At 36.1% G+C, this 27545-nt stretch overlaps 1 protein-coding gene and 1 non-coding gene across 2 annotated transcripts in view; one reads left to right on the forward strand and one right to left on the reverse strand.

The window, feature by feature from the left end:
• Positions 1–27545, reverse strand: part of LOC140745629 (uncharacterized) — a 125734-nt gene that overhangs the window by 83965 nt on the left and 14224 nt on the right. The gene's annotated exons all lie outside the window — the stretch shown is intronic.
• On the forward strand, positions 10968–11057 carry LOC140745668 (U6atac minor spliceosomal RNA). The gene has a single exon (XR_012102690.1). It is a non-coding gene; the product is annotated as a U6atac minor spliceosomal RNA (small nuclear RNA).

A 27545-nucleotide genomic window follows, 5' to 3' on the forward strand; every position in this document is an offset into this window, starting at 1 on the left:
TTCGCGGTTTTTTACCGTTCTTGGGTTCTTTACCTAAGATCTCGAGCCCTATATGGTGTTCATAACAGGTATTCACGGGCAGTAGTAACCACTTTTATTTGGTGGATTCTGCAAACTCATATACGACCTCAAAGTCAACAAAAGAATGATACATAAAATGTCACAGACACAGAGAAGAGACACAGACAGACAAGAGCAAAACAAGGAATAAATCATCACTTTCAAATTTCCCTAAATGTTTAATATAGAGTGCAATAAAATTAGTACTATCAATCAACAAACAGATAAAATTTATAAATAAATCCAGATAGTTTCGTTATCTTGAGATAATAATAGAATTTGTTGATAAAAAAGCTAATTGAATTAATTATAAATTCGATAAATATTTTTATTCCATAATTTACAACAACATGATAATGGCAACTACGCGGATGTACGTATTGATTATAATATTTATAAAAATTTTGAGAAGCACAACACATCAAACACATTTTATTATAGATGCCTAAAATTAGGGATGTTATGGATATGATATTTTGAATCTGGATATTCTTAGTATTGTATTGATTTTAAATACGGTTAGGCATATACAATCGCATTTAGGTGACCGAACCTTCTGTGGTTCGACTCCGGCGGTACCACCGCCCATTTCTGCCTCATAACAGCAGTGTTAAACTCTGCTGTGTTCTGGTTTGAAGAGTGTGGTAAGGGACATACTTCCCCGAGGCGTTCCAACTTAGTCCTCACGGATAGCGGCGCAGCTGTGGCCGATCTCAAATAGGAATATCTAATCCTATCTGGGGTTACAGAATGTCTATGGGCGGCAGTAACCACTTACCATCAGGTGGACTGGATGCTCGTCTGCTACTCCTATATTATAAAAAAAATCTGATTATGCAACAATTTCGGATAGTTTCTAAAACGGATTATGAAAGCGAAAAAAAATACAAATAAGAGTAGGTAAATTTTATTTGTAAAGTAACAGCGGTGACTTCGTTGGGTGAAAACTTTTACCGACTTTTAGTATGTCGTTACACTTCAACATTATCCAAAACTATTCGCAACTTTTATATCGGATTCGCTTTTATTACGGTTTCGGTGATATTTTTTTTATATCCGATAGTTAAGGTCAGGAAATCATACCAAAAAAAATATATCTGTCTAGGAGAATTGATCAAGAAAATATTTTCTCATTTCATCGTAAGATTTTGTTGCAAAGATAAAGAAAAATATAAAAAAAATCAGTATTCGGCGCAAAAATCGAATAACGTACAAAATCGAAAAGCTACCAATTACTTATAATTTACTGTGCGAATCCCAAATGAATTGGAGGGAAGAAAGGAAATTTATTATAAAATGTACTTATAATCTGTTATATTGTTAAGTCATAATGACTCAAAATATTTTTCATTCAAGCGGAAATTACCATTTGGGTTTCAATCTAATATTTATGAATGGAATCAGATGTTACTTATTGTATACAGATCGTAAATACGTTTCATTTTATATTAAAGGAGCTTTATATTTACAACTAGCTGTGCCCCGCGGTTTCACCCGCGTTAAAAGAAACAGGGGCACAGCTAGGTCTAAAATATAAGAAGCCCAAGTTGTTCCTTATTACTTCAGCTACCTGCCAATAAAAGTCCCGTCAAAATCGGTCCAGCTATTACAGAGATCAGCCAGAACAAACAGACAGACAGACAGACAGACAAAAATGTTAAAAAAAATATTTTGGTGTGTGTACCGTATGTATATGCATGTAGTAAAAAGCGGTTATTTCAATATTAAAAACAGACACTCCAATTTTACTTAAATGTATAGATGTAATAATCTTTATCGTTGTAAACATATGTAGCAACTTGTTGAAAGTATTAACACATTACCAATACTGTTCGACTGGGGAAACATTATATTTGTTTCTAATGTAATAGTAGTTGTTTATGTTATTTCTACCTTAATTTACGGGCCATAATGTATTTTATATTATTCAAATATAATAAAAACATCGAAAGCTTAATGGTTAGGAAACCTGCACGAAACTTCTTAAAAAAGTTATCGAGGGGAAGTAAAATCGACTATATAATTCCGTTACATTTTCAGAGGAGACCCATGACCAGCAGTGGGACAGTACTAGGTGGATTACGAGTACTCGTATATATTCTGGTTAGAATGATGAGGTCTCATATAAGGGTTGGCAAGCGGCATCCGTGTGTCTAACAGCTTTTGTTTTCTGTATCTTCTAAACTCTGCGGTTTTCAGTCTACCCTTTGATACTAGGTCTAAGGGCTATGTTTTTTACTTAAACTTGCTACCTCGAGAAAGTTCTTACGTAATAGCGACCAATTATTTGAGTGACATGGTCGGCTTATTTCTGAGAACTGAATCAGTAAACATAATAAGTAAACAGATTTATCATTACAAATTCTGTCACGTAACCAAATAATTTTGCTCCAAATCCCGATAAAGCAATAAGAAATCACTTCTAGGCGAAAACATTGAAAGCGCACATTGTTCGAATACTTCCGACTTCAGGCACTCAGTAAATTAGAATGAAGAAGAAGATATTCCGTAATTTCTCGAACAGTCCAGCTCAATTGGATTCTTTGAATTACATCAGGCAACGAAATACCAAACGTAGCTCTCAAAGCGCTAAGTGAAGCTAAAATTCAGTACACGACGTAAACTAAAAGTGTACTAAAAGCAAAAGATATAAGCAACCTCTTTCCTTTGAGACGTCGGATTAAAAGGTCTGCATGCCAATTTTATTGCCATTCCGTATCCGTGTGAAAGGTGATAAAACCAGTATGGTTGCCTGGAACGTGAGCAGTCCTTGCGTTTCAGACGGTGTGGATGCCAGCTGACTTCCATCTTAGTCCACAAGAGTGGCAGCGCTTCTTTAATCGGCTTCAGGTAGTTCCTGTTCTTTGCGGAGTTGGTTACAGATCTACTCGGGCGGCAGTCACCAGTTACCATCAGGTGGACTGCATGCTACTTCGAAATTGTAATCATCATCAACCCATTACTGTCCCTTTGCTGGGCACGGGTCTCCTCTCACGATGAGAAAGATAAGGCCTTAGTCCACCGCGCTGGCCAAGTGTATATTGGTAGACTCTACCTTTGAAAACCTTTTTTTTTAAGATTTATCAGGTATGCCGGTTTCCTCACGAAGTTTTCCTTCACCGTTTAAGCAAGTGATAATTAATTTCTATAACGCACATAACTTTGAAAAATCAGATGTGCCTGGGATTTGACCTCAGACCCCTGGATCAAGAGGCCAAGTTTCTTAACCACTAGACTATCACTGCGAAGTTATAAAAAGTAGTCTATAAAAATCAATTGCAATACATTACCAAACTGATCACGTGTTTACGTTTTGAATCTAGTGCATTTTGATAAGATTATTGCCAAAAATATCATACGTCAATAGATAACATGTAGTACTGGAAAATTTCAACATTGTGACGTCATCAGATAGTATTTTTAAAGTATGTTTGTTGTCACACGATTAAGAATAGAATATTTTATTTGTGTGTATGTTATATATTGGCCTTAACCACCATAGTTAGGCATTCGCCTTATACAAAATTATCAATAAGTCATCCGATACCGCAACGCCGCCGTGCCGTGAGAAGGCTGACTCCGCACCACCGCTCCGTTTCCATCATCCGTCCCGAACGTGGGAATTCACTCTGGATGCTAACATCGCCCCAGCAAGTCACCATTTTAGGTTAGGTAGTTATAATTTAGTTTAGATTTAATTAAACCATGTAATATTCGGTTGAAATTAAATATTATATAATAAGTCGATTCAGTCTTTCTGTATCCCGGCTGCTGCATCCCGACGCAAAACATAACTTGTGTAAAAACAGGCAAATTAAACACACGTGAAGAAAAGCTTAAAACACTTGTTAAAGTTGGTAGAACTATTTGTGGTTCGACTCTTCAGGCACCACTGCCAAACCTATTTCTGACTAATAACAACAGTGTAAGGCGGTGTTGTGTTCTGATTTGAAGGATGTGGTAACGGAGACATACTTTTCCGATGCGGTTCAACTTAGTCCTTAGGGGTAGCCGCACATCTGTGGCCGACCTCTGGCAGGAATATCTAATTCTATCTGGAGTTATCACTTGTCGCTTCATCACTTTACCACGTACTTACATTTAAAAAATATTATTATTAAATACATTGCATTTAATGATGTAACAATGAAATGAAACCATAAGCTTCCTCCTGAGGTATTCCCGGAGCGCTATGATATGGGGCTCTTCAAAAAAGGTGCAAAAAGAACTCTCATACAAAGCCGGCGATGCATTGGCCAATGTCCTTAGGCGGCGTTGGCTACTTTCCATCAAGTAGCACGTCTACTTAATCGTTAGGTTCAACAATAAAAAAAATGAAGCTCTTAAAGCCAATTTACAAATTGTTCGAAGCGCTTCATAAATAATATAATTCAAACAAAAATATTTACAAAATACCATTCAAAATCGATTAATAACTTCAACAGACCACTAATGCACCCCACACGTGTATGATCGAACAACAGTTTTATTGTAATGGTTCAGTAATAGCCACTTTAAAACCGCCCCGTGTGAATCTTGTCCGTTTTACGGTCTGCCAACAGGCGATCGGGAATGGTGCTTTCAGAGTGATATATGGGCGTTAGTGGGGATACCAGGAAGTTGATTTTATCGGGATTTTCCTCAAATGTGATTGTAATCACTTAAAACGAAAAGGTACCTTTGAAGCTAGCGTATTTGAATTGAAGCTAGGTATTTGCTTGTTTTATATTGTCTGTCTTGTACGAGTATACAGGTACATTATAGTATAAGTACAAATGTATTAAACTTGTACCGTACCCAGTATTATATTACTATGTATCGCAGACATCATAAACGATGACTAATTAACGAAATGACCAAAATCTGTGGGGGTCACCCATGAATTTAAAAGGATTCATGAAAAATACAGTCTTTTTCTTTTAAATAAGAATACATTTTTAATAGTAATCCAGTGATTGGTTTTTAAAAAATGTCTTCTTATTTTTTCTTTATAAGCATTGTTTTTATTTCTCTTTTTCATCGTTTAACAAACGATCGTTACGCTCCTACTACGTTTTGAACACACACGTTATGAACAATCAATCTTTCCAATGTTTCCCGACTAAAAGTCGACATTTATCCATGTTTGCCTTTCTATATAATTTTGTTGAATTTTTTGCAAACCTCATACAACGCACTGGACTGTAATATGTACATAATATCTGTGTAATAATTGTGTTCTAGCAAATAATAAATTTGATTTTGAATATACTTAAATTATCAATAATAGATACGTAGAAATAGTGGATACGTTAGGTTTTCATAACGAACATTAGGAGATATAAAGTCACGCTTTTGACACATTGTCCCATATTTTATCTTCATCTGGCTACACTAGTTTCATACTAACACTAGGTACAGAATGTGTGAACTTGTTTATCTATATCAACACGGGCTATGTATTGTCCGGTCAGTCTGCGTCGAAATTGCTTTCGGCGGATTCGTTTCAGTTTTGCTAACATTCGTCGTGGCTATTTTCTAGGTAGAATTCCCTGGTTGATTGTGATGTCATCAACTTTAGGTAAAGTGGCGATGGAGATTCAATATAATAGAATGTATCAATTTTCCGATATTCGTTAAGAAATATAGTTATGTTGAATTTTATGTTGCATCCATTCAGGGTAATTTTATTAGTGTTATTATTTTAGTGATCACATAGCAACAGACATAGCGATAATTCAATTAATATAAACTGTGCTGACATTGTTGTTTTTGTTGTTAAATATATTAGTTTGTTGTTTATGAACAAATATTATACGAAAACAAATCCTTTAATGTGTTTAATAAAATACCGTTACATTATCATAAACATTTTGAAGCTAAAAGCTCGTATTATAAAAACAACATTATAATTAAGTCTACCATATTAGGCTGGGATTAATAACAACCGAACAAGGGAATACATTTTATTACATAATTATTTGAGAACCGTCTATAAATTATATTTTCATTATCCAGGTACATGAACGAAGTGATTTTAATTATCACAAGCAATATCACAACTTCATAATATCATCGAAATCGGATTCTAAAAATTATTTTAACATTGCATTGTACTTTTGTATGATTTTTCATTTCCAAATAATGGTTATCCAAATAATGATGTTTATTATGTTCGCCAACAGTTTATATCATGATTTATTTTGTGATTATTTTACGAAAAGCTCTAAACGAAAAAAGTTATGTTCATTAAAACTTGTTTTTGGTCATTAATGCGAAAAATAGAATAGAAAAATAGATAGTAGTCGATTCTCAGACCTACTGAATGTGCATATAAAATTTGGTGAAAATCGGTAAAGCCGTTTCGGAGGAGTACGGTAACTAACATTGTGACACGAGAATTTTATATATAAGATAAGACTGACGGACGTGATGACACACGCTAAAAGGTTTTTGCACGGAACCCTAAAAAGAAAAGAATATTTCCTTTGATCCACATCACCATGAATAGGCCGATTCGCTCTGGCATGTGACTTCGTTACCGCAGAACACCGCGTAACTAGGCGTGACGTGTTTCCATACAAACAGAAGATGTATATGTCTCCATAACGAATTCAACTAAACAAGATCTCTAAGAATATCAGTGTTACTACTAAGAATATCAGCTATGACGAAATACTTACAGATAAAAACAAAATCCGATAATAAAAATATTTCTACCTTACTCTGGTCATAAGATTTAACACTACGAGTCCGGGATTCCATTCCCAAACATAAATTTCTTATTTTTTAAATTTAATTATTGTAAAAATGCTTGAGAATTATGTAGAAAAAAATCACGGAACTAAGTGAATTCTAGTAATCCGCACTTGACACCTCTAAAATACCCCAGAAAAGCGACGGTTAAAGAAGATGCTGACGTATATAAAACTTACTTAGAAGACGTACTTAAAAGATACGAGAAGTCTTCCAATCCGTTTTTCCAAGACAATTTTCCGACGCGGGCCTATTCCTTCTCATTCTGATAGAAGACCCATGCTCAGCAGGGAGGCAGTAATTGGTTAACGATAAAAGTCCTTAGTAGAAACGTAATTAGCAATCAACTTTAAGAATTTAGCATTTAGGCAGACCGTTTTCTACTTCAATCGTAAAGAAAGTAGCTCAATCGACCTAACGATCGGTGAAGAACAAAAATGTTTCTTTTCTAGTTGCTGTTGGCTATAGCCGTTTTAACTGCTTCACCGACTGCGATGAAGATGATATCTTCATGCTACACGAAATCCGTAGCAAAGCTTCGAACTTTTACTACAGTGATACAGTTATCATTATCCATTTCAGACAGGCTTATAATATGTCAATTTGACAGCTAAACCCAACTCTGTATGGCAATCGCATAAATTTAGAGTTTCTCGCTACGCTAAATACAAAGAAAACATGGTATAAATATAATATCAACACTGGAAAGGCTAAAAGTCTAACTCGTAATGGAGTGGCTTTGCTTATTAGACTTTTAGTTTTACCAGTGACGATATGTAAACATATAAACAATCTACTAGAGAGGATACCTAGAAAAACCATGTCCTATCAATTTATTCTTGAATAAGAGATCTTAAAGAGTTATTTGTTCAGTAAGCCCCGTCTTACCTGACCTACATACCGATTATTACTTGTCAATTCAAACTGTATCTGCTGTAAACAAAACAATCTTGTTACACAATGAGTCGCTTGTTGCTCGATTGTGGGACTGAGGTGCTTGTTCTATCATAAACGAGAAACGAGTATCTAGTGAAACGAAAGCAACTGGCCCTACAAGTAGTACAAAGAGACGTGTAACGTGTCCGAAATAAATATTTTTCATAAAAACTGTTGGTTGATACGACTGGACAGATAAAGTAAAGTCATGATGACCAAAATATTTCTTTTATTTTGTATTTATAAAACTATTATTGTATATTATATAGCTGAAAGTAAGAGAATTGCTTTATTTAAATCGGAATTTATATCCGAAAATTTATTTCGGATATAAATTCCTTGCTTTTGTTTGACGTAAATATCTCCAACTTTTAACAGCGAAGTTTATTTTACGTGTTTACTAAATTGGAAATAACTTAATAGACAGGTCTAATTGCTCGTGTAAACATTTAAGGTGGGTTGCATCGAAAGCCCGGTTAAAGCTTGCGTTAAAGTTAAATATTTATAACAGTAACTTTGACGGTAGCGATGGAATGTAAGAATTCTGTATTGCACCCATAGATATATTATACTAATAGATTGGCAATCCGAAAGAGTCAGAGCATAGTATATGTGTGTGTTAGAGCGAGATAGACAGGCGAGACCATTCACGTATAGGCTATCAGCCTGTATCAGCCTGACGTTTATTACCGTAAAAATAAACTCGCTTATTTTTAAAGATTTCTAATCAAAAATAGTTAAAACAGTGCTTAGTAAGAATGTTTGGCCATAGTTACGTGTGCTGTACCTGGATGTAACACATCCAAGAAAGAAAACCCACAAAAATACTCATTTAACATGTAAGTACTACATTAATTGTTTAGCTGTTTAAATGCAATATTTTACACTTATTACGAAAGTGTTATATACCCAAAGATAGGAAAAATCTTCGAATTTTATCACATAAACACTAGAAATGCACAGAAATACACATAAAAAATTAATAAATACGTGAATAGTTGCTATTTCTTATCAAATTTTTGGTGTTGCTTATTGACAATATCGATAAAAAATTATCGATATTTCTAATTCAATAATATTTCTAAGTATATAGTTTAAATAGGTTGCGTGCAACTTATATAAAATCTTATACGACCTTACCTAAGTTTGTATTTTTTTTTTGTTTGTTAGGGCTAATTTTCGGAAATACTGAACCGATCATGAAAATTCTTTCACAGTCAGAAAGTTACACTATTCAGAAGTGCTATAGGCTATATTTTAATATGATTGAACAAAAAGTTCAAAAATATTATGAGTAACGTTCATAGTTTTTTAACCCCCTTACACCTGCCAAAAGGTATGAAAACTCCATAAACTGCATCAATTTATTATACAGGTAGCAAGTAACTACTGTAATTTGTTTCATAGCTACATAATATATGCGCACATTGTTGTTTTTATTTATTTTATTTATTGGCGGTCTTCACCAGTATAATTAATCTTTAGCGATTGTATCCTCTTTAAGTCACTGACTGAACAAACTAATAAACAAATTTGTTATTGATATCTTTATTTAATCGATATCGATACATTATTAGCAGTAGCACTAGCGATGCACACTTTGGCATTTCACACACACATAAACAATCAGTTTTTAGTCTCGCTTGACGTTTCATATTGCCAATCTACCCTACGTCTGTAGGATAATATATCTATGGATTGCACCAATTGATTTGTCATTAACGTCATTTGTGTCGCTGTCATCGCAATTTTAGTCAAAATTGACAGATAGGGAAGTTGACAAATACAGTAAAAAAAAGTAATCGAATTCGACCAGTTAAAGTTAAGTATTAGTTATGACGTCATTTCAATCTAAACTAAAATGGGGCAACGAATTATTTTTTTAATCATAGATTTGACGGTTGGTTAGGCTTCTGTAAATGTTAAAGTTACATGATGCAACCCACCCTTAGTATTTTTCATTGACATAATTTTGATAAATGTTGACAATTTTTTAACGGAGACATATTTTTCCGAGGCATTCCAGCTTAGTCCTCAGAGATAGCGGTGCATCTGTGGCCGACCTGAGGTAGGAATATAATCTTATCTGGGGTTGATTATAGATGTCCATGGGCGGCAGTCACTTACCGTCAGGTGGACTACATGGCTCGTACTTTTTTCTTTTTTTTTTTTGTTATCGAGGGGGAAACCTTCAAAAGGTACCCGACAACGTGGGAGCGACGCCGGGTTATGTGGGATTTTTACCGCACTAAAACCCCCCCGGTGGCCATCCTCTGCGCTGCGTAGAGGGCTCCGGGATCTCCAAAGGAACGCAACCGGAGTCCTCTTAGCGCGTTGCCCCGTCGGGCTCCGTCCAGGTGAGCTTGACGCTCGCCACACCATCTGGTGTGTACAACGGTATGCAACCACACATACCGTCGTCCTTCACGGGGCCGCTGGCCGGGCGGTTCGAGCTCCCACTCTTGCCGCCCGCAACCCCGGAAGCCCCCTTTTAGTCGCCTCTTACGACAGACAGGGGATACCGTAGCCCTATTCTAGTCCCGAAACTACAGGGACGCATGGGCTCGTACTACTCCTATATTATGAAAAAACATACACAAAAGATTTCTGTACTCACAAATATTATAACACAGTTCAAATGAAATAGACGCAGTAATTCAGTCTGTCTGTTTATTATTCTCTATGTTTACTACCGTCATAATATTTCTATTCAAATAGCTGAAACGTGCGTTCTAAAACTGGTGCCAAACAATTTTAACCTTTAAATATTCAACTGTACCCTTTGTATGAGTTTTTACGTTTCTACAAAAATTACTGTTTTTTGTATTTGTTTGCGTATTTTACCAATCAGCGCCCCCAGCGGACTGTATCAGAACTGATTGGAAATGTATGGGAACAGACATTTTTGTAGAAACGTAAAATCTCATACTAAGGGTACTGTCCTTAATTTAGTTTTGTTTCTACCTTCATGTTTTGTTATTGACGGATTTAAATGTAGTTTGACTGCAACAGCTGGACGCTTTGTGGTTCGTCTCCGTCACCGCTACACCTATTTGTGCATATAAAAGTAGTAGTATATTAAGGGCTGCCTGTGCTGGATTGAAGGGTGTAGTAAGAGAGAGTCATACTTGTCCGAGGAGTTCCAACTTAGTCGTCAGAGGTAGCAACGCACCTGGGGCCAACCCCACGTTGGAATCTGATCTTATCAATTATATAAATAAGGTAGTAATGAGGCCGTGTCAATTGAAAGGAGAGACGGTTAAACCCCCTTGACAAGGATGGAACACATAAATGGTTAAGGGCACTAATCTTGACCACATTTTGTCCCTGTAGTTCCGGGACCAGAATAGGGCTACGGTATCCCCTGCCTGTCGTAAGAGGCGACTAAAAGGGACTTCCGGGGTTGCGGGCAGCAAGAGTGGGACCTCAAACCGCCCGGCCAGCGACCCCGGGAAGGACGGCGGTATGTGTGTTCGCATACCGTCGTCCTCTGGAGATCCCGGAGACCTTTACGCAGCGCCGAGGACGGCCTCGGGGGGTTTTAGTGCGGTAAGAATCCCACATACTCTGTGTCGCTCCCACGGCAACGGGTACCATTCGAAAGTTTCCCCCTCGAAAACAAAAACAAAAGGTAGTAATGAGGCTTCAGGTAGAATCCGTTCTAAATGTAATTGATTTCAGATGTTCATGGGCTGCAAAGAACTCACCATCAGATGGACTACATGCTGATACTATTTCAAGATTGAAGTGATTGAAGTTGAAGTTGTATTTCAAGATTGTACTATTTCAAGGTTGAACTTTATATGATTATAAAGTTGTATGGCAAACACACTCGACTTACCTTAAAACCTAGTAAGCTCGAAAGCGAAAGCTACAGTTTTACTTAAGTACGTTCAATCTCAGAAGATTACGACCGAATACGATTTCATACGACGTGATATGTCACACAGCATCGCGTTACGGAAGAGCTGCCTAGTTTCCGAGTACGCGTGAATAATTTACATCATATGGAGAAATGAATGATTTAAGGAAGGTAACACACGAGCGACAGTTCATTCCGATTTTTGCCTATTGAGAGCGTTTATTGGCGATAGTAACTAATTAATCGCAAATGCGAACAAAAAATCTGGGGAGTACATTTACATTTATAAAAATAGATCGATGTCGCAATCACTCACCTAACTACAGAATTTTATAAAAAAAAAAACCGACTGCTTAAAAGTAGGTATAATCCATGAAACTCCCACAAATTAGATAAGTACAGCGACATCTATACGTTAAAATCCGTCAAGGCACATAACGAATACAGGCTGTGGCCAAGCGTTTGGGCTGGCAGGGTGTGCGAAAGAATGAGAACATTGAGAACATTTCCCTTCGCAATTGGATTAAAAATATGTCGGCTCGCTTGCAGGCGTACGATGCAGCCGTCCTCGACAACCGACCAAAAAACATTGATATGACTGGATGGTAATTATGGGTGATCGCCAACGGCTCCTACAACTAGCGGCAATAATCTAGCAAGATGTTGGTCGCTGCCGATTATCGATCGTCCTTGCCACATAAACTGTCGCTTGTGTGATAGCGCCCTAACATGAGCTTTAGAGATACAACGATTATTAATAGAGTAACGTGCTCCGTCATATCTACCATTAAGACTATTAAATCAAGTATTTAATGCTTGCAAAGATAATGTTTAAGTGTTTAGTTATAAAATAAGCAGACCCATTTTCTGGGTTTGAATACCAAATACGCATTTAAGATTTTTCCAAACTATTTGCATACTGGAAGTCATTTATAACTCGCTTTACATTGAAACAGCATCGTATGGTATTCTTTATATCGTAATCCAATAAATTATTTAATTTTCACAATGTTTTCAGAGACGCGTGAGGTCTAATTCGCCTTAACCTTGCACTTGACTTGGCTAAAATCTTATTAATTGTAAGACGTGCCCTATTCTTTCTAGTTGATAAAACAATTAGTGACAGACAATTCTTAATGATGGAACACTGCCAGTATTAGGAACAAGATAATAAATTTGAGAGAGAATAAAATACTTTTATCATATTTTGAATTTTTATTTTGTTATTCCACCCTTTCAAAGCGTACAAAGACCGAAGTATAAAAATATATTCAGGTTAAAGTATATCGCAGGTCTTCAACCCATCGAATCCATCTTGAGATTGGAGAGCATTATCAATCTTATCACAACTTATCGGATAAACGCGAAGGGAACGTCATTCCCAATAACATGTACCTACATTATCGTATTGTTTGTATTTTTCCAACTATATTTTTGGAGGTGGTATTTTTTTGATGTGAAACATCTATTGCCGCACGTAAAACCGATTTCTGGAGTGGCGACGCATGCCGTGGCGCCACGCTATACGATGGTATATATATATACAATCTATATGCAGTAGTGTGTACGGTGTGGCGACGCGTCGCCATGCGCAATCGACTGTGCGATTCTCTCCCACTCGATCTGGCGTTAAGCCATCTTTCTCGCTACACTGAGCTCGAATACCTATAGTGTATACTCCGTAGTGTACAGTGTTGTTTACTAGTAGTCACGATTTGAAATAAATTCGTAAATTTTTGTATTTAATGAAAATAAATGTTTATTCAATAAATAGTCATCGTTATCTGGAAAAAAATCGTAATATTTTATTTTATCATTATGACATATTTAGTTCCTATCACAATATGTTCTTTTCTGCATATTACTTTTACAAAATAATGTCGATGTTTCACATCTGCCAGGCGTCCCATGACGGCTCACATTATTTTTATTATTATATAGTTGGAGCAGACGAGCATGCATTCCACCTGACGGTTAGTGGCTACCACCGTCCAGGGACATCTGCAATCAACCCTAGATAGGATTACTACCTGAGGTCGGCCACAGATGCGCCGCTAACCCTGAGGACTTGTGGGATGCCTCGGAAAAGTAAGCTCATTTGCCCCTTTTATATTATAAAAAGTCCATCTTACGCTAAATGACGGCTTAAAATCAACCACAAACCACCTGAAACGATTTCAGGTGGTTTGTGGTTACATACATTAACGATTTTAATCCTCCCATTTAAATCTCCGTAAAACCGACTCGTACTTAACCAATATTTTCCTACCTTCCTGAGTAGGTGTATTCACGCGTAGTCCCGAGACTGGGCATTTCTTCGTATATGAATTATTATTCCCAATTCGTCGTCTAGTCCATAAACATGTACACAGGATACTTGGAACATCATAAGGCTTTTACGGTGATAGTAAACGTTAAACGCAGCCTACTAGACTTTACTCATTATATTTTAAACTATTTGAATCGATGACAAAATTTACTTTAAACTTATTTCAAAATACGCTATTAAAGTCCAAATCAAAAGCAAAAGACATTTAATCTAAAATGATTCATGTTTTAAAAGAATACCCTTACGTCCGATATCGATAAACAATCTATCCGATTTTCTCCTACCGAAGATTGAAGAGAAATTAATATAGATGGTGGTAAGTAGTCACTGCAACCTAGACATGTTCTATTAACCACATGTAAGATTATAAACCTGTCAGAATCCAACATTATGTTTACACCCCTAAGGACTAAATTCTAATACATAACTCAAATGTGACTGGCTGACATAGTGATCTATCAACGCACAGCCCAAACCAATGGACGGATCGGGCTGAAATTTGGCATGCAGGTAGATGTTATGACGTAGGCATCCGCTAAGAAAGGATTTTGATCAATTCTACCCCCAAGGGTATAAAATAGGGGATGAAAATATTACTTCGTAACGCGAGCGATGCCGCGGGCAAAAGCTTGTTTCTTATAAGTATTACACACTTCAAACAAAAACACAACAGCACTATAATGAGTTTAAGTAATAATATGGAAGTTCTTAAAATTTACTTCAATTTAAACATGAATCACTCTTTATCCCGATCCTGTGGGTACAAGAGGTTATTTTCCATAAAGGAATTCCGAGCAGATTCCAAACAGTTATTTCAGCTTTGTTGCTTCCATAAATGCAAGCGGTTCCCTCAAAAACCTTGAATTTTCGCCAAGACAAAGGCACCCTTTATAAAATGTTACTAAACGTAATTAATATTGTTTGATATAACAGGAATGTAAATTAAATTAAAAGGGACGGAACGGGATGGAATAATGCGAAATATAACAGAATAGAACGAAACGGAACGTAATGGAGTGTGATGAAAATATTTACTTTAGAGTAGGTATCTATGAAAATTTAATTTAAATATTGAAATGTTAGTGTTACTTATTAATATTTTAAAAGTAACGTTGTCCTTTAGGGTATCGTTACCAAATGAGAAAAACGTAATGATTATAATTTCTATATCTACCAGTCTCCACCTTTTCGTTTGTTCAGATTATAAATTTCACAGTTTTCTTGGACTACAATGTTTATATTTCTTAACAAACTAAGAAAATCATTTTTCTGTCAATGAAATGAATGTTCAGTTCTAGATATATTATCCTGGTCCCTGTAGTTCCGGGACCAGAATAGGGCTACGGTATCCCCTGCCTGTGGTAAGCGGCGACTAAAAGGGGGTTCCGGGGTTGCGGATGGCAAGAGTGGGAGCTCGAACCGCCCGGACAGCGACCCCGGGAAGGACGGCGGTATGTGTGGTCGCATACCGTTGTGCACACCAGACGGTGTGGCGAGCGTCACACTTACCTGGGCGCAGCCCGATGGGGCAACGCGCTTAGAGGACTCCGGTTGCGTTCCTCTGGAGATCCCGGAGTCCTCTACGCAGCGACGAGGACGGCCACCGGGAGGGTTTTAGCGCGGTAAGAATCCCACATAACCCCGTGCCGCACTCACGGCATAGGGTACCTTTTGAAGGTTTCCCCCTCGTAAACAAAAAAAAAGAAGATATATTATCCTACTGACGTAGAGTGATATATCTATTTTCAGTTCGATTACGGAACCTTTGTTTTACGTAGCCTGACTCACACTTCGCGATTTAATCTTCTATATCTTATCTGTCCCTATAATCTCCCATCTAATATTTTAATTAGATCATTATAAAAATCATATTACTTTCATTCAAAATACCGGCTTTGTTCAAGATAAGTAAAATAAGGATTTATTGGAATAATATTATGTTGCGTGATTTCTTTTTTATAATATGGAGTATCAGACGACCATACAGTCTGCCTGATGGTAAGTGGCTACTGCCGCCCAAGGACATCTCTAACCCCAGATAGGATTAGATATTGCTACCTGAGGTCAGCCAAAGATGCGCCATTACCTCTGAGGACTAAGATGGAACGCTTCAGAAAAGTATGTCTTACCTTACCACGCCCTTCAAACCAGAACACAGCAGCGTTAACACTGCTGTTATGAGGCAGAAATAGGTGTGGCAGTGGTGCCGCCGTAGCCGAACCACAAAGGCTTCTACCACCTTCAAATACAAGCAATACTGAGATAAAATACATAATAACAAGCATAACACTTTATCAATAACCCTGTCAGCAGTTTTGTCCATAAAGAATCAGCCTTTTGTATCACAAGGGACCAGAATCGTATTTTTTTGGGCGAAACCCAGAGGCGCTGTTTTCAATATAATGTGCAGTGAAGGATTCAGGATACATCGCCGCAGGAAAAATATTTATATAACAGTGATACGTGCTACTATTCATCCCCGCTTATTCATTTCACTATATGAGAAAAAAATATATGCCATTTTGGACTCGGATTTCGGAGCTGTCACACAGTGCTGAGGATTGAGAGTCGAATATCGATAGTTTATAGATCGATTATCTATAGTAAGATTTTGGATTTAAATATGTACTTTTGAGATTTTTTTAAAGTCCTCTGAGACATGTAGACGCGTCTTTTGCCTTCACAACTTAAAGCTTAATTTCTAATAAACATCAACTTTGAAAAGACAGAGTTTGATATTTGGAATTCGAACCTCCTACCCCCCGATAGACAGGCCGAGATTCAACCTATTGGCTGAAACTTTGCTATTGACTATCACTTTAGTTAGGTACACAAATTTAAATTTATATAAAACTGGCTGACCCGGCAAACGTTGTGTTGCCGTATAAATAAAAAAAATGTTAAGGGTGAACAACTCTTATCACTTAGGGGTATGAAAAATAGATAGTAGCCGATTCTCAGACCTACTTAATATGCATATAAAATTTGGTGAAAATCGGAAAAGCTGTTTCGGAGAAATACGGTAACTAACATTGTGACGCGAGAATTTCATATACAAAATTCCTTACTATGACTATTTGGGTCGGTCTTATTGAAGAACAAAATCGGTTCTCGAATAGATGGTATCATTAGAATACACTTTCAGTTCCATACAAGTTGATTTCCTTCGAATGTCCAGATAAAACTATTTTTAACCGAACGCCTTATCGATCAAGTGTTGCCTACTGGCCCGCATAGCGACGATAAGGATAAAAACACTCAAGCGAATAGTACTAAGCGAATACTAAGAAATAGAGGCAAATGTACTGGAATTATAATTTATGTGGGGATTAACCCTTTCATTAACGTTTGTTAATGAAAGTCAAGCGCGTATTGGTAGAATTCACATACCTTTGAGAACATTTTTATTAAGATCTCTGAGGTATGCAGGTATCTTTCCAATTTTAGAAGATAATTTAGAAGCGAGTACAAAACTATAATAGAGTAATTTCAGTTTAATAACAGAGGTATTGTCTGGTTTGAAGAGTGTGGTAAGAGACACTTACACGAAAGATGATAAAGCCAGTATGGTTCGTCAGCGCAAGTTTATAGCGTAAAATTTCTCTGTTTTGGTGAAAATGTATGGATGCCGGTAGCTACTTTATAGATATATAAATAGATTTGAAGGTGGTAGAACCCTTTGTGGTTCGAGTCCGGCGGCACCACCGCCACACCTATTTCTACCTAATAACAGCAGTGTTAGGCGCTCCTGTGTTCCGTTTTGAAGGGTGTGGTAAGGGAGACAGACTTTTCCGAGACGAGTATCCATAGGCGACAGTAACCATTTACCATCAGATGGGCTAATGTAATACTTTTCCTACACCTTTATATAACAGCCGTACATCGCTACTATACATTCAAAATATTTTAATAAACATTTAAATATTAAGGCAGCGATGGCGACCTAAGATCGATTAATCGAATAATCGATTTTTTAGTCTTTTCGCCTGATCGTTCGATCGAGTCGATTATTTTAATCGATTCCAGTAATGGTTTTTTTCGCTAGTTTCGCCCCCGAATAGACCGAAGATCTATTTTTGGAGAATCGACTCTTTAGGCCTTTATTTTTTTGTGAATAAATTTATCAAACTACGATTCGAATCGATTCAATCCCTTATTATGAGTTCCTTACGGCCTACTTTGTCTCTTTAATTAAAATCATTATTTAAATAAAGTGGACCAGAGAAGACTATATTGTATATGAATATTCTCTGTACATTTGTTATCTGTGTGGGCAATGTGACTAATCTATTAGATTGCGACGCTCAAGTGCCGATTTTCTTAACATGATACAGACACGAGTCTCACATATTTGCCGATAGGTATATATCTTATCTTTCTTATTGTTTACTGGGTTTTTATGCTGTTTTATTAAAATTGACATATAATAAATCAATATTGCTTTTTTATTTTATAAAATAGAAGTAGCAGACGAGCATGCAGTTCACTTGATGGTAAGTGGCAACTGCCGCCCATGGAGATCTCTTATCAACCACGGATTGGATTAGAATCCTACCTGAGTCACAGATGCGTTGCCATTCTTAAGGATTCAGTTGAAACGCCTTGTGTGTTTCTCCACATCCTTCAAACTGCTTAGGTATCAACTGCTGTATATCCTTGGCGGTAGTAACTACTTACCATCAGGTGGACTGCATGCTCGAATACCACCTCAATATAATAAAAAACAGGAGATTTTCTGTCCTTCTGTAATCTTTGTATATATCGGATGGTCTAGACAACGGCTAAACTGTTTTTAACTAGACTTGTGTTACCCACACTAATATACTTACTACAAATATTTTTTATAATCCTATTCTGTAATATTATTAAAGAATTCGCTTCCCCCACATAATAAGTTCCTTGGATCGTCGTAAAATGAGCGATTTAATCCAAAAATTATATGAAAACACTCATTCAAATCCAATCTTCTCCAACTCGTCGACGGATGGTGTGATCTTCAATTTTTCCTCATTTTCATTCGCATTTTCCAATATCACGTAAAATCACGTATTTTCAATATAAAACCTCGATTACATTATTCGTATAAGAGCGACGTTATCCAAGAATCACATTAACCACGATCTACGACGGGTCATTAGGCGTCTTCAATCTATAACTGTACTATTGCTTGGCACTACTTTCATTACAGAGAGTGCTAAAGATTTTGGCATTTTTTTTTAAAAACTTTGAAGGTGTTTAGATTTTGTCACGATATTTCCTTCGCTGTTAAGTAGGGAATAATACATCTAACACGCGTGTAACTTTGATAAATGAGAGGTACGTCTGGGATCTGAACCTGGAACCATGCGATTGAGGGGCCGTGTAGCAAACACTAAGCTATAACTGGCAGTTTATTAATTGGGAGTTTATAATTTATTGACATGGATTTAAATCTATTTATTCATTTTTAGTCACGAGCAATGTGCATATTAAAAATGTACTATAGCTTCTTTAATGAAGAAGAACTATATCGTAAAAATTCTTTGTTATATTCTCAAAGGTATGTATAACTCATCGAATCTTGAAGAACTTTTGCAATTTATTGAATATTGGAGAACTTTTGAAATTCATTAAAGTACCTAAGAATAGTAAATGTTTGAAGGACGAAATTTAAGATGTTTCTGAAAGTTCACGTGAAATACCTAAGTGTGGTTTGTCATAATTTTCAATAAAATATTTATTTCCAAAAAAATTAATTTAGTAATTTCAAAATGTTACCAAAAAATCGAAGTACATTACCTTTAACATTTTAATAAACCTTAACATTTTAATATTTAAATTTATTATTTTACCTTGCTAATCAACATTCCTTAATAAAAATGATACACAATATTTTCAAGATATGATTTGTTAACCCGTTATTAATCTGAAGGGTAAAACAGGCGTTATTGGATTTCCATACACAATTTATGGGAATCCTTACAACTCATAAATTAAAGTCAACGGGGAAATCAGAATGGATTTTATTAATTTTATACCCATTTTTCATGTGCGCTTTTTATAAACCCTTTGATTTATATAATCCTTCCATGGAAATTCATTTCAAGCAATATTGAACCATATGAAAGATATAATAAAAAACGATTTATGAATTTTTGTTTATTAACATATTTTGGTTATACTTAAACTATTAAATATCACTTTATGATATACCAAACCCAAGTAGCAAATAATAAACCCTTATCTCTTTATATAACTAGATAAAAACAATACTTTCATTAACTATATACTAGATACATATATACCTTCTTCAAGCCGTCGAAAAAAAAGTATTAGGCTTTTGGTCGGCCGTTCTGTCTGTAACTGGTACTATCTCGCAAAAGCTAAATCAATTTTATTGGTACCTATATAGACAGTGAGAGATTTTATGGAGAGACACACAGTTTGTTGTAAATTGATTCTATCATAAAAAAATATCTAAGAGCGATATTTATACAAGCGACTGTCACCACCCATCGTCAGCGACCGGCGACCATCAGCGACCGGCGACAGAAACTGTCGCTCGTATGTAACTACATGCTTAACAAGTGCGTTACCACCATAGATATAACGTCAGTAGGATAATATATCTGTGGTTACCACGAACCCCACGTTTTAACATGTTTGTCTTTTTCGACAATTACCCGACGCCCTTTTGTTACAAGTTGGACCTTTTGATCTTTTCTTTATTGTAAGCCCGTTAATATTTTAAGGGATGGAAATAAGAGGGCAGTGGAGAGGGTACGGCATAGCGACAGGAAAATGCTGTTAGGGAACTGTCCTCAAGTTTGGAAGATTTGCATTTTTTGTGATAGGGTACTTCGGGATATAACTTTTTGTTTCAACTTAGAGATAAATACGTTACACTTATGATGTCTCATATCAGCTACTCTTTTCATTTCTCACTTCTGGGAATTAGTAGCATGCTATAAATAGCGAAATCTCGCTGATACAACGACAATTAGTTGTGGTACGACATGTAGTGTCCAAGTCGTGTAGTGTTACTTTTACGGCGTTTTACTTATTTTATAATATGGCAGTAGCAGACGAGCAGTCCGCCTGATGGTAAGTGGCTACTGTCACTGATGGACATCTGTAATCAACCCCAGATAGGATTAATAATTACCCGAAATCGGCTACAGATGCGCCGCTACCTCTGAGGACTAAGCCGAAACGCCTGAAAGGTATGTCTCCTTTACTAAACTAGTAAAGGAAGGGTGTACTCTTCAAATGAGAAAACATCAGCGCTTAACACTACTGTTATAAAACTAGATGTGGCGGTGGTGTCGCCGTAGTCGTATCAGAACGAGTCAAAGATATCTTTATTATTATGTACTCTAACTTCATAATTTTAAGAAAACTAAATGTCCACTTATTCCTTAGAACAGTGTTCCGTAAAGTGTGTATCGTGGCACACTGGTGTACCGTGATCATTAGTTGGTGTGCCCCGGAAAAATAAGGTTACTTATAAAATTATTTTAGGAAGTAAGGGTAAGAAAAATACCTACACAAATCACGCGAGCGCTCGAGCGAGGCGTTTTGTTTCGTGCATCTAATTCTTTGGTTTCAATAAATGTTGATTAATATTACTTAAAACTAATTTTATAATTTGTGGTGTAACTCCAAAAAATTTTAGATTTCCTGGATGTTCCTTGAACACAAAAAGTTTGCGGAACACTGATTTAGAATACACAAGTGACAAATAATGTAGTTTCATATTATCAAATCATGTTTTGTTTTGTATTAAAATATATTCCGAGCAATCCATGATGAACACAGCCTTTTTTACAAAGATACAAGTAATATTAAACTCTTTATTATGCATGGAAGCCGTTTTGCGCTCGAAAGTTTCTCCTCAACTACAAATTTTTAATCGGTTTCGTAGTATTAAAAATCAAATTTTGTTTCAAAAATATTAAAACGCTGCTTGTTATAAATTTATTATATGAGATGAAAATGTGTGATTTATGAAAAAAGTTTCCCGTTTCATAATTTTTGGTTTACTATTAGTATTATCACATATCTATCCCATAGCTGGGCACGTGTTTCGTTTCAGAATGAAGAGGGCTTAAGACAAAGTTTACCATGGGGTCTAGTAGTAGTAGTATGACCTAAACCCTTAAAATGTGTGATATATGAAAAAAAAATCCCTCACTACACGTTTTTAGTTCATTATTAGTATCCCATATTTATCCCACCGCTGGGCACGTGTTTCATTTCATGAATGAAGAGGGCTTAGAACAACTGTCTAATATTGCTAGACTAACGGTGAACTTTCCATCTGACAATCTTTTTGTATTAATCTGAAGGTGGTAGAACTCTCAGTGATTCGACTCCGGAAGCACACTACCGCCAAATGTCATTCACGGTAGTACCTACCTCCGTAACGTCTTACTGACACAGAAGTTTCTACTATCTTTTTCAATATTCCAGCTTCATGTAAATAAACATATGAACTATAAAATATCAGTTTCTTTTAAGTTACAAAAAGATTTCTTGTTTGTGTTAGCAAAAGAACTTTTCCATTAGTTTTCAAGTTATAAACAAATAGAGAACCTTGAACAAACTGAAAGCAACACCAATTAAAGAAAATCTAAGTCCGTAAAGGTTAAGTCAATATCGAAAGTTAATGAAAGGAAACTTGTTAAGAAAAGCAAAAGGAATATGAGTAGGTAGTTCTGAATGATAAAGATAAAATGATCGTGCACATTATAGTGCATGAAGCTGCAGAAAAGTGGGTAGAAAGAAGCCTATGGAAGACTTTTTAGTTGCATATTGTGAAATGTGTATTGTTTAGAATGTTGGTGATCGTATAACATTAATAATTCCTTCCAATTCGCATTTGACAAAAATATATATTTGCTAGACGCAGGTCTTACTGTTATTATGTATGATATATATTATAGGGTTGACGACATACTACTGGCCATATCCACTGAGAATTAATCCCTTACTTAGTTTTTTACAATGTCTACTTTACATGATGGCCCACCAAAAGATATAAAAGATGGAATGGAAATTATATTTAGTATTTTATAGAACAAATACATAATATACGGCATACGGGCAAAACCGTCAATTGAAAAAAAAACAAAATCTTTAACAAATTCTGTCTCTAAATCTGTTTGTAACTTATATACAGTTGGGAATGAACTAAATAGTTATTCGTAAACAAACAATAAGCTTCAATTCATAAGGATTTACCACTACATTACACAAATGGCATATCTTAACCCCCAGATCGCTCGTTTGTTGTTCAGGGACTTACCTTAAACCCTCATAAATTATTGCCAGGAGTTCCGCAAGGGTCCAATAGGTCCCATTTTCTTTAATGCCGATTGTTTATGACTTTGAAACAGTTTTTAAGCGCTACTACAAATGGCCTCCAAATTATTATACTTTTTATACTTATTGTTAGTTTTCACTGAATTTATCGTAATTTAACCGTTAAAACATGCGCTTGCATGTATTGTTCTTAAAAACCCCATTCATTTCATTCCCATATAATGCCGGTGCATAAAAATAATCCGCCTTGGAGCGTCTGCCATAATGGATTTAGAATGACATCATTAAAAATTAATCATTGTCATCCAAAACAAATGTGTATGCAAAATTTCTGCGCAATCCGTTGGGATTAAATGATTCAAAATCTAGTTGCAAGATTTGACCAGCACATACTAAATAACAACCAAGGCCAGTTAGATACGAGTAAAAGCTTGTTATAACATTCTTTTTTCCAACAGGTACAGAAAACTTTTCATTTGTCTTTCGTGTCAGTACACTTAGTATGAGTTTTTACGTTTTACAAATATGACTGTTTCGGTATTTGTTTACGTTTCTGCCCATACATTTCTAATCAGCGCCCCTAGCAGATTGTATCAGAACTTATTGGAAATGTATGGGAAATACGTAAACAAATACAAAAACAGTAAATTTTGTAAAAACGTAAAAACTGAATGTTCCATTACTAAAATGTCGTACGGAATCGTATTTTCAAATTCGAATTTTAAGGCATTCGAGACGAGTCAAAAGAGTATTCTGAGACGAGACTTTTACCTACGTTATTGACTGAAATATCCTCTTATAAGAAAGCTCGAGTTTCAATAAGTTGGACGAGAGCTCCGCACGGTTCTATCGAAGAGAAATGCACTGCACAATTTTATTACATAGGTATTTTATTGGTTACTTGATATTTTAGAGGGAAAAGATGATACTCCCAAGACCGTCAGAGGATTATTTAGTAAGCATCGACAAAATCGGTTAATGGCTTTTTACATTTTTCAATATAGGTGCAGTAGCCAATATAGGTGCATGTCTCTTGTCGGGGAAGAATCTGTAATTTTCAACGACAATAAAGATATTTTAACTAACCGCAAACAAAATAAAGTTCCGCTTAAAGATCATTTATGAGTAAAACCACCTTTAGATGTCTAACTACATTTCTTAAACTTTAAACCACATACAGTTTTATAAGCTCTCTCAATTTTATATTTATGCTTGTTCTTGCAGAACGTAAAAATAAACAGTCAGTTTTGGTTCCTACAATTTAAATCACAATTCGCTAAAGCTAAATAATTCAAACCGAATATTACAACAGAATTTACGAATATTTCACAAACATCATTCCTCGCATCAAACCCCGTCAATGATAAAGCGCTTACATCCACAGACACACCTTGCTTCTATTTTAATGCCTAATATTTCCGCGTAAAAATAGCTCTCATTGTGTTTATAAGATGCGCGTGTTTATTGTTCGACGCCCCTTGCAACTCAGCTGGCATGCTCATTCCAGTACAGGGCTGCGAAAGATTTAAACATTATGCTGAAACCCCACGTTTGAAATCTGTCGTGAATACAATGTAGCAGTGATTGCCTACGGTTGAACGTCGGCCTCTCGATCGAAGGGACGGAGGTCAAATATCAGGTCCAACCTTTGATTTTTCAAAGTTATGTGTATACTACAAATTATTTATCACTTGCTTTAAGAAGGCAGGAAAATATCATGAAAAAGCACAAACGCGAGATATTTAAAAAATCTCAGTGTGTTAAATCATACGATCTTGGCCAATGCAATGGACTATAGCCTAATTCTTCTTATTCTAAGACCCACATTAAGCAGTAGGACGTTGGTTGACGACGACGCAAATTTAAATGTGTAAATAGAATGTTTAATGTTTGACGCTTTTGATGAAACCAAACTTTTGTAGCAGTTTGAAGTTTGCGGCAAACGCCAAGTGTGAACGCAGCATAATGATTATGATTTGTTTGTCTTCAGAAGGTCAGAGTTAGCCAAGTGGTAAACGCCTCCAAGCGTACAATGCTGACGCTCAATTTTCAAGCGTCACTTGATCGATTTTTATACACCTCTGATTTCTCGTAGTATTAGAAAGTGAGAAAATGCGCCATAATTTTTCCAAAGAAGTCAACATTAATATCACTTTTTGATTATTTATTTTATTTATTTAGCGGTTCTACGTGATGTGACTCACAAATGTGTCACTTTTAAGTCTAAGATGGTCGCCTCATATGTTAGTAAGAGTTTTGAACTAGACGCATAACTTTTTCATTCTAAATTAAGCGGTGGTATGTGTCTGTCCTGGTGACGGCACTGACTTAATTTGATCTAAGTCTTCTAACAATAGATAGACGAAAACACAAATTTATAAATTTAAATTGGAGGTGGTAGAACCCATTGTGGTTCGACGGCACCACTGCCACACCTAGCGTTAAGCAGTACTGTGTTCTAGTTTGAAGGGTGTGGTAAGGGAGACGTACTTTTCCGAGGCATTCCAGCTTAGTCCTCAGGGGTAGCGGCGCATGTGGCTGATCTCAAGTAGGAATATCTACTCCTATCTGGGGTTGATTACAGATGACCATGAGCGGCAATAGCCACTTACCATCAGGTGGACTGCATGCTCGTCTGCTATTAAAAAAAAATACACACTCCTACCGTCTTCAATTTAAAATAAAGTGTACTAATTTAAAATATCTACAATCTATTTCGCGAGCAGACACCTGAGAACCGACAGCCCTAAATATAGCTAATGTTTATAATGATGTAGGATAATTGAATACATCTGGCAAGGTCAATGTTGTGTTGTTATTTAATTTTCAAAGAATTTTCGTTAAATTAACATGTTAAGTAACTTTGAGCTTCTTATTTATTGTAACACAATTATTTAAGTGGTACAGTTGTTAACTCAAAATTGAATGGAATTTTTTTTAACATTTTATAAGCGTCACTGATGTGATGATGGCTTTATTTTCTTTTATTCGGTCGTATCTCTTCATACATGATGACTATCAATTATATAATTGATGATGATGGCAACTACTATGGTAAGTCACTACCGTCCATGGCCAACTGTAACGAACTTCATACAGAAAAGAGGTTCTACCTGTAGCCGAACATAGATAAATTGCCGCTCATCTTCAACAACCCATTATCGTCCCACTGCTGGGCACGGGTCTCCTCTCATAATGAGAAGGATTAGGCCACAGTCCACCGCGCTAGCCAAGTGCGTATTGGTAGACTTCACATACCTTTGACATTTTTTTATAAATATCTCAGGTATGCAGGTTTCCTTACGATGGTTTCCTTCACCGTTTAAGCAAGTAATAATTAGTTTCTAATGCGCACATAATTTTGAAAAATCAGGCCTGGGATTTGAACCTTGGACCCCTCGATCGAGAGGCCGAGTTTCTTAACCATTACAATTGCCACTCCTGAGGATTAAAACAGTCGTAAGTTTGTTGGTCGGTAATCACTTCCCTTGATCAAAATGCAGAACTTTTTCGCACTAGGTGTGGCAGTGGTACTTCCCTTCGATACATACTGGTATTGCCTTTCAAAACCTTATACCAGACTTTATCAGAAATTACAACATCCTTATTGGTCCCTTTTTTACTTAGAAGAGGACCTTCATCCCATTTTGTTCCTAATTTCATATAGATTTTTGCTGAACAAGACATGTCTATATTTTCGTTACAACCCCTAAGTCATGTCACACAATATGACGTCTTTACTTTGACCCTTTTTTGCAAAGGACCCCAGATTCCAGAATCAACACTTAACGAAAACTTTGACCCTTCCGCAAGGATTATACGTGAAGATTTCGAAGCATTTTCATCAAAATTTTGTCCATAAAATATGTTGACACATTATTTTTTCCCAATTTAATGTACAATAAATGTTAGTATTTATCAATCTAGTAACAGTTAATTTAAAATATTCAGTATTTTTACCCGCGCGGAGGGTAATGCTTTTCGATGCATGTATGTTCTTGTGTACCTACGTCTCATTCTTCAGCATGCCCTACAGTTTAAAAGGGTTGAAGGATTTTAATATACATATCAGCTGTTATTGGATTCGTCTAAATTATGGAAAGTACACACTCAGCAGGCGACATCACTTCTGATTAAATCTAATATTCTTCTTAATAATCTTAATCTAATGTCCTTTCGTTTTTATTATCATTACTTAAATATTTATTATTACTTAATTACTAGTTATTCTATATTTTGGGAAAGTGGGGGGTAAAAGACCTCGAGGAAGATCACCAACCAGATGGTCTGACCAGATCAAGGACCTAACGAAGATGTCTG

This window comes from Epargyreus clarus, unplaced genomic scaffold, assembly GCF_041222505.1.
Source record: "Epargyreus clarus isolate Ecla_fem2 unplaced genomic scaffold, WU_Ecla_fem_2.2 ptg000010l, whole genome shotgun sequence".
NCBI lineage: Eukaryota > Metazoa > Arthropoda > Insecta > Lepidoptera > Hesperiidae > Epargyreus > Epargyreus clarus.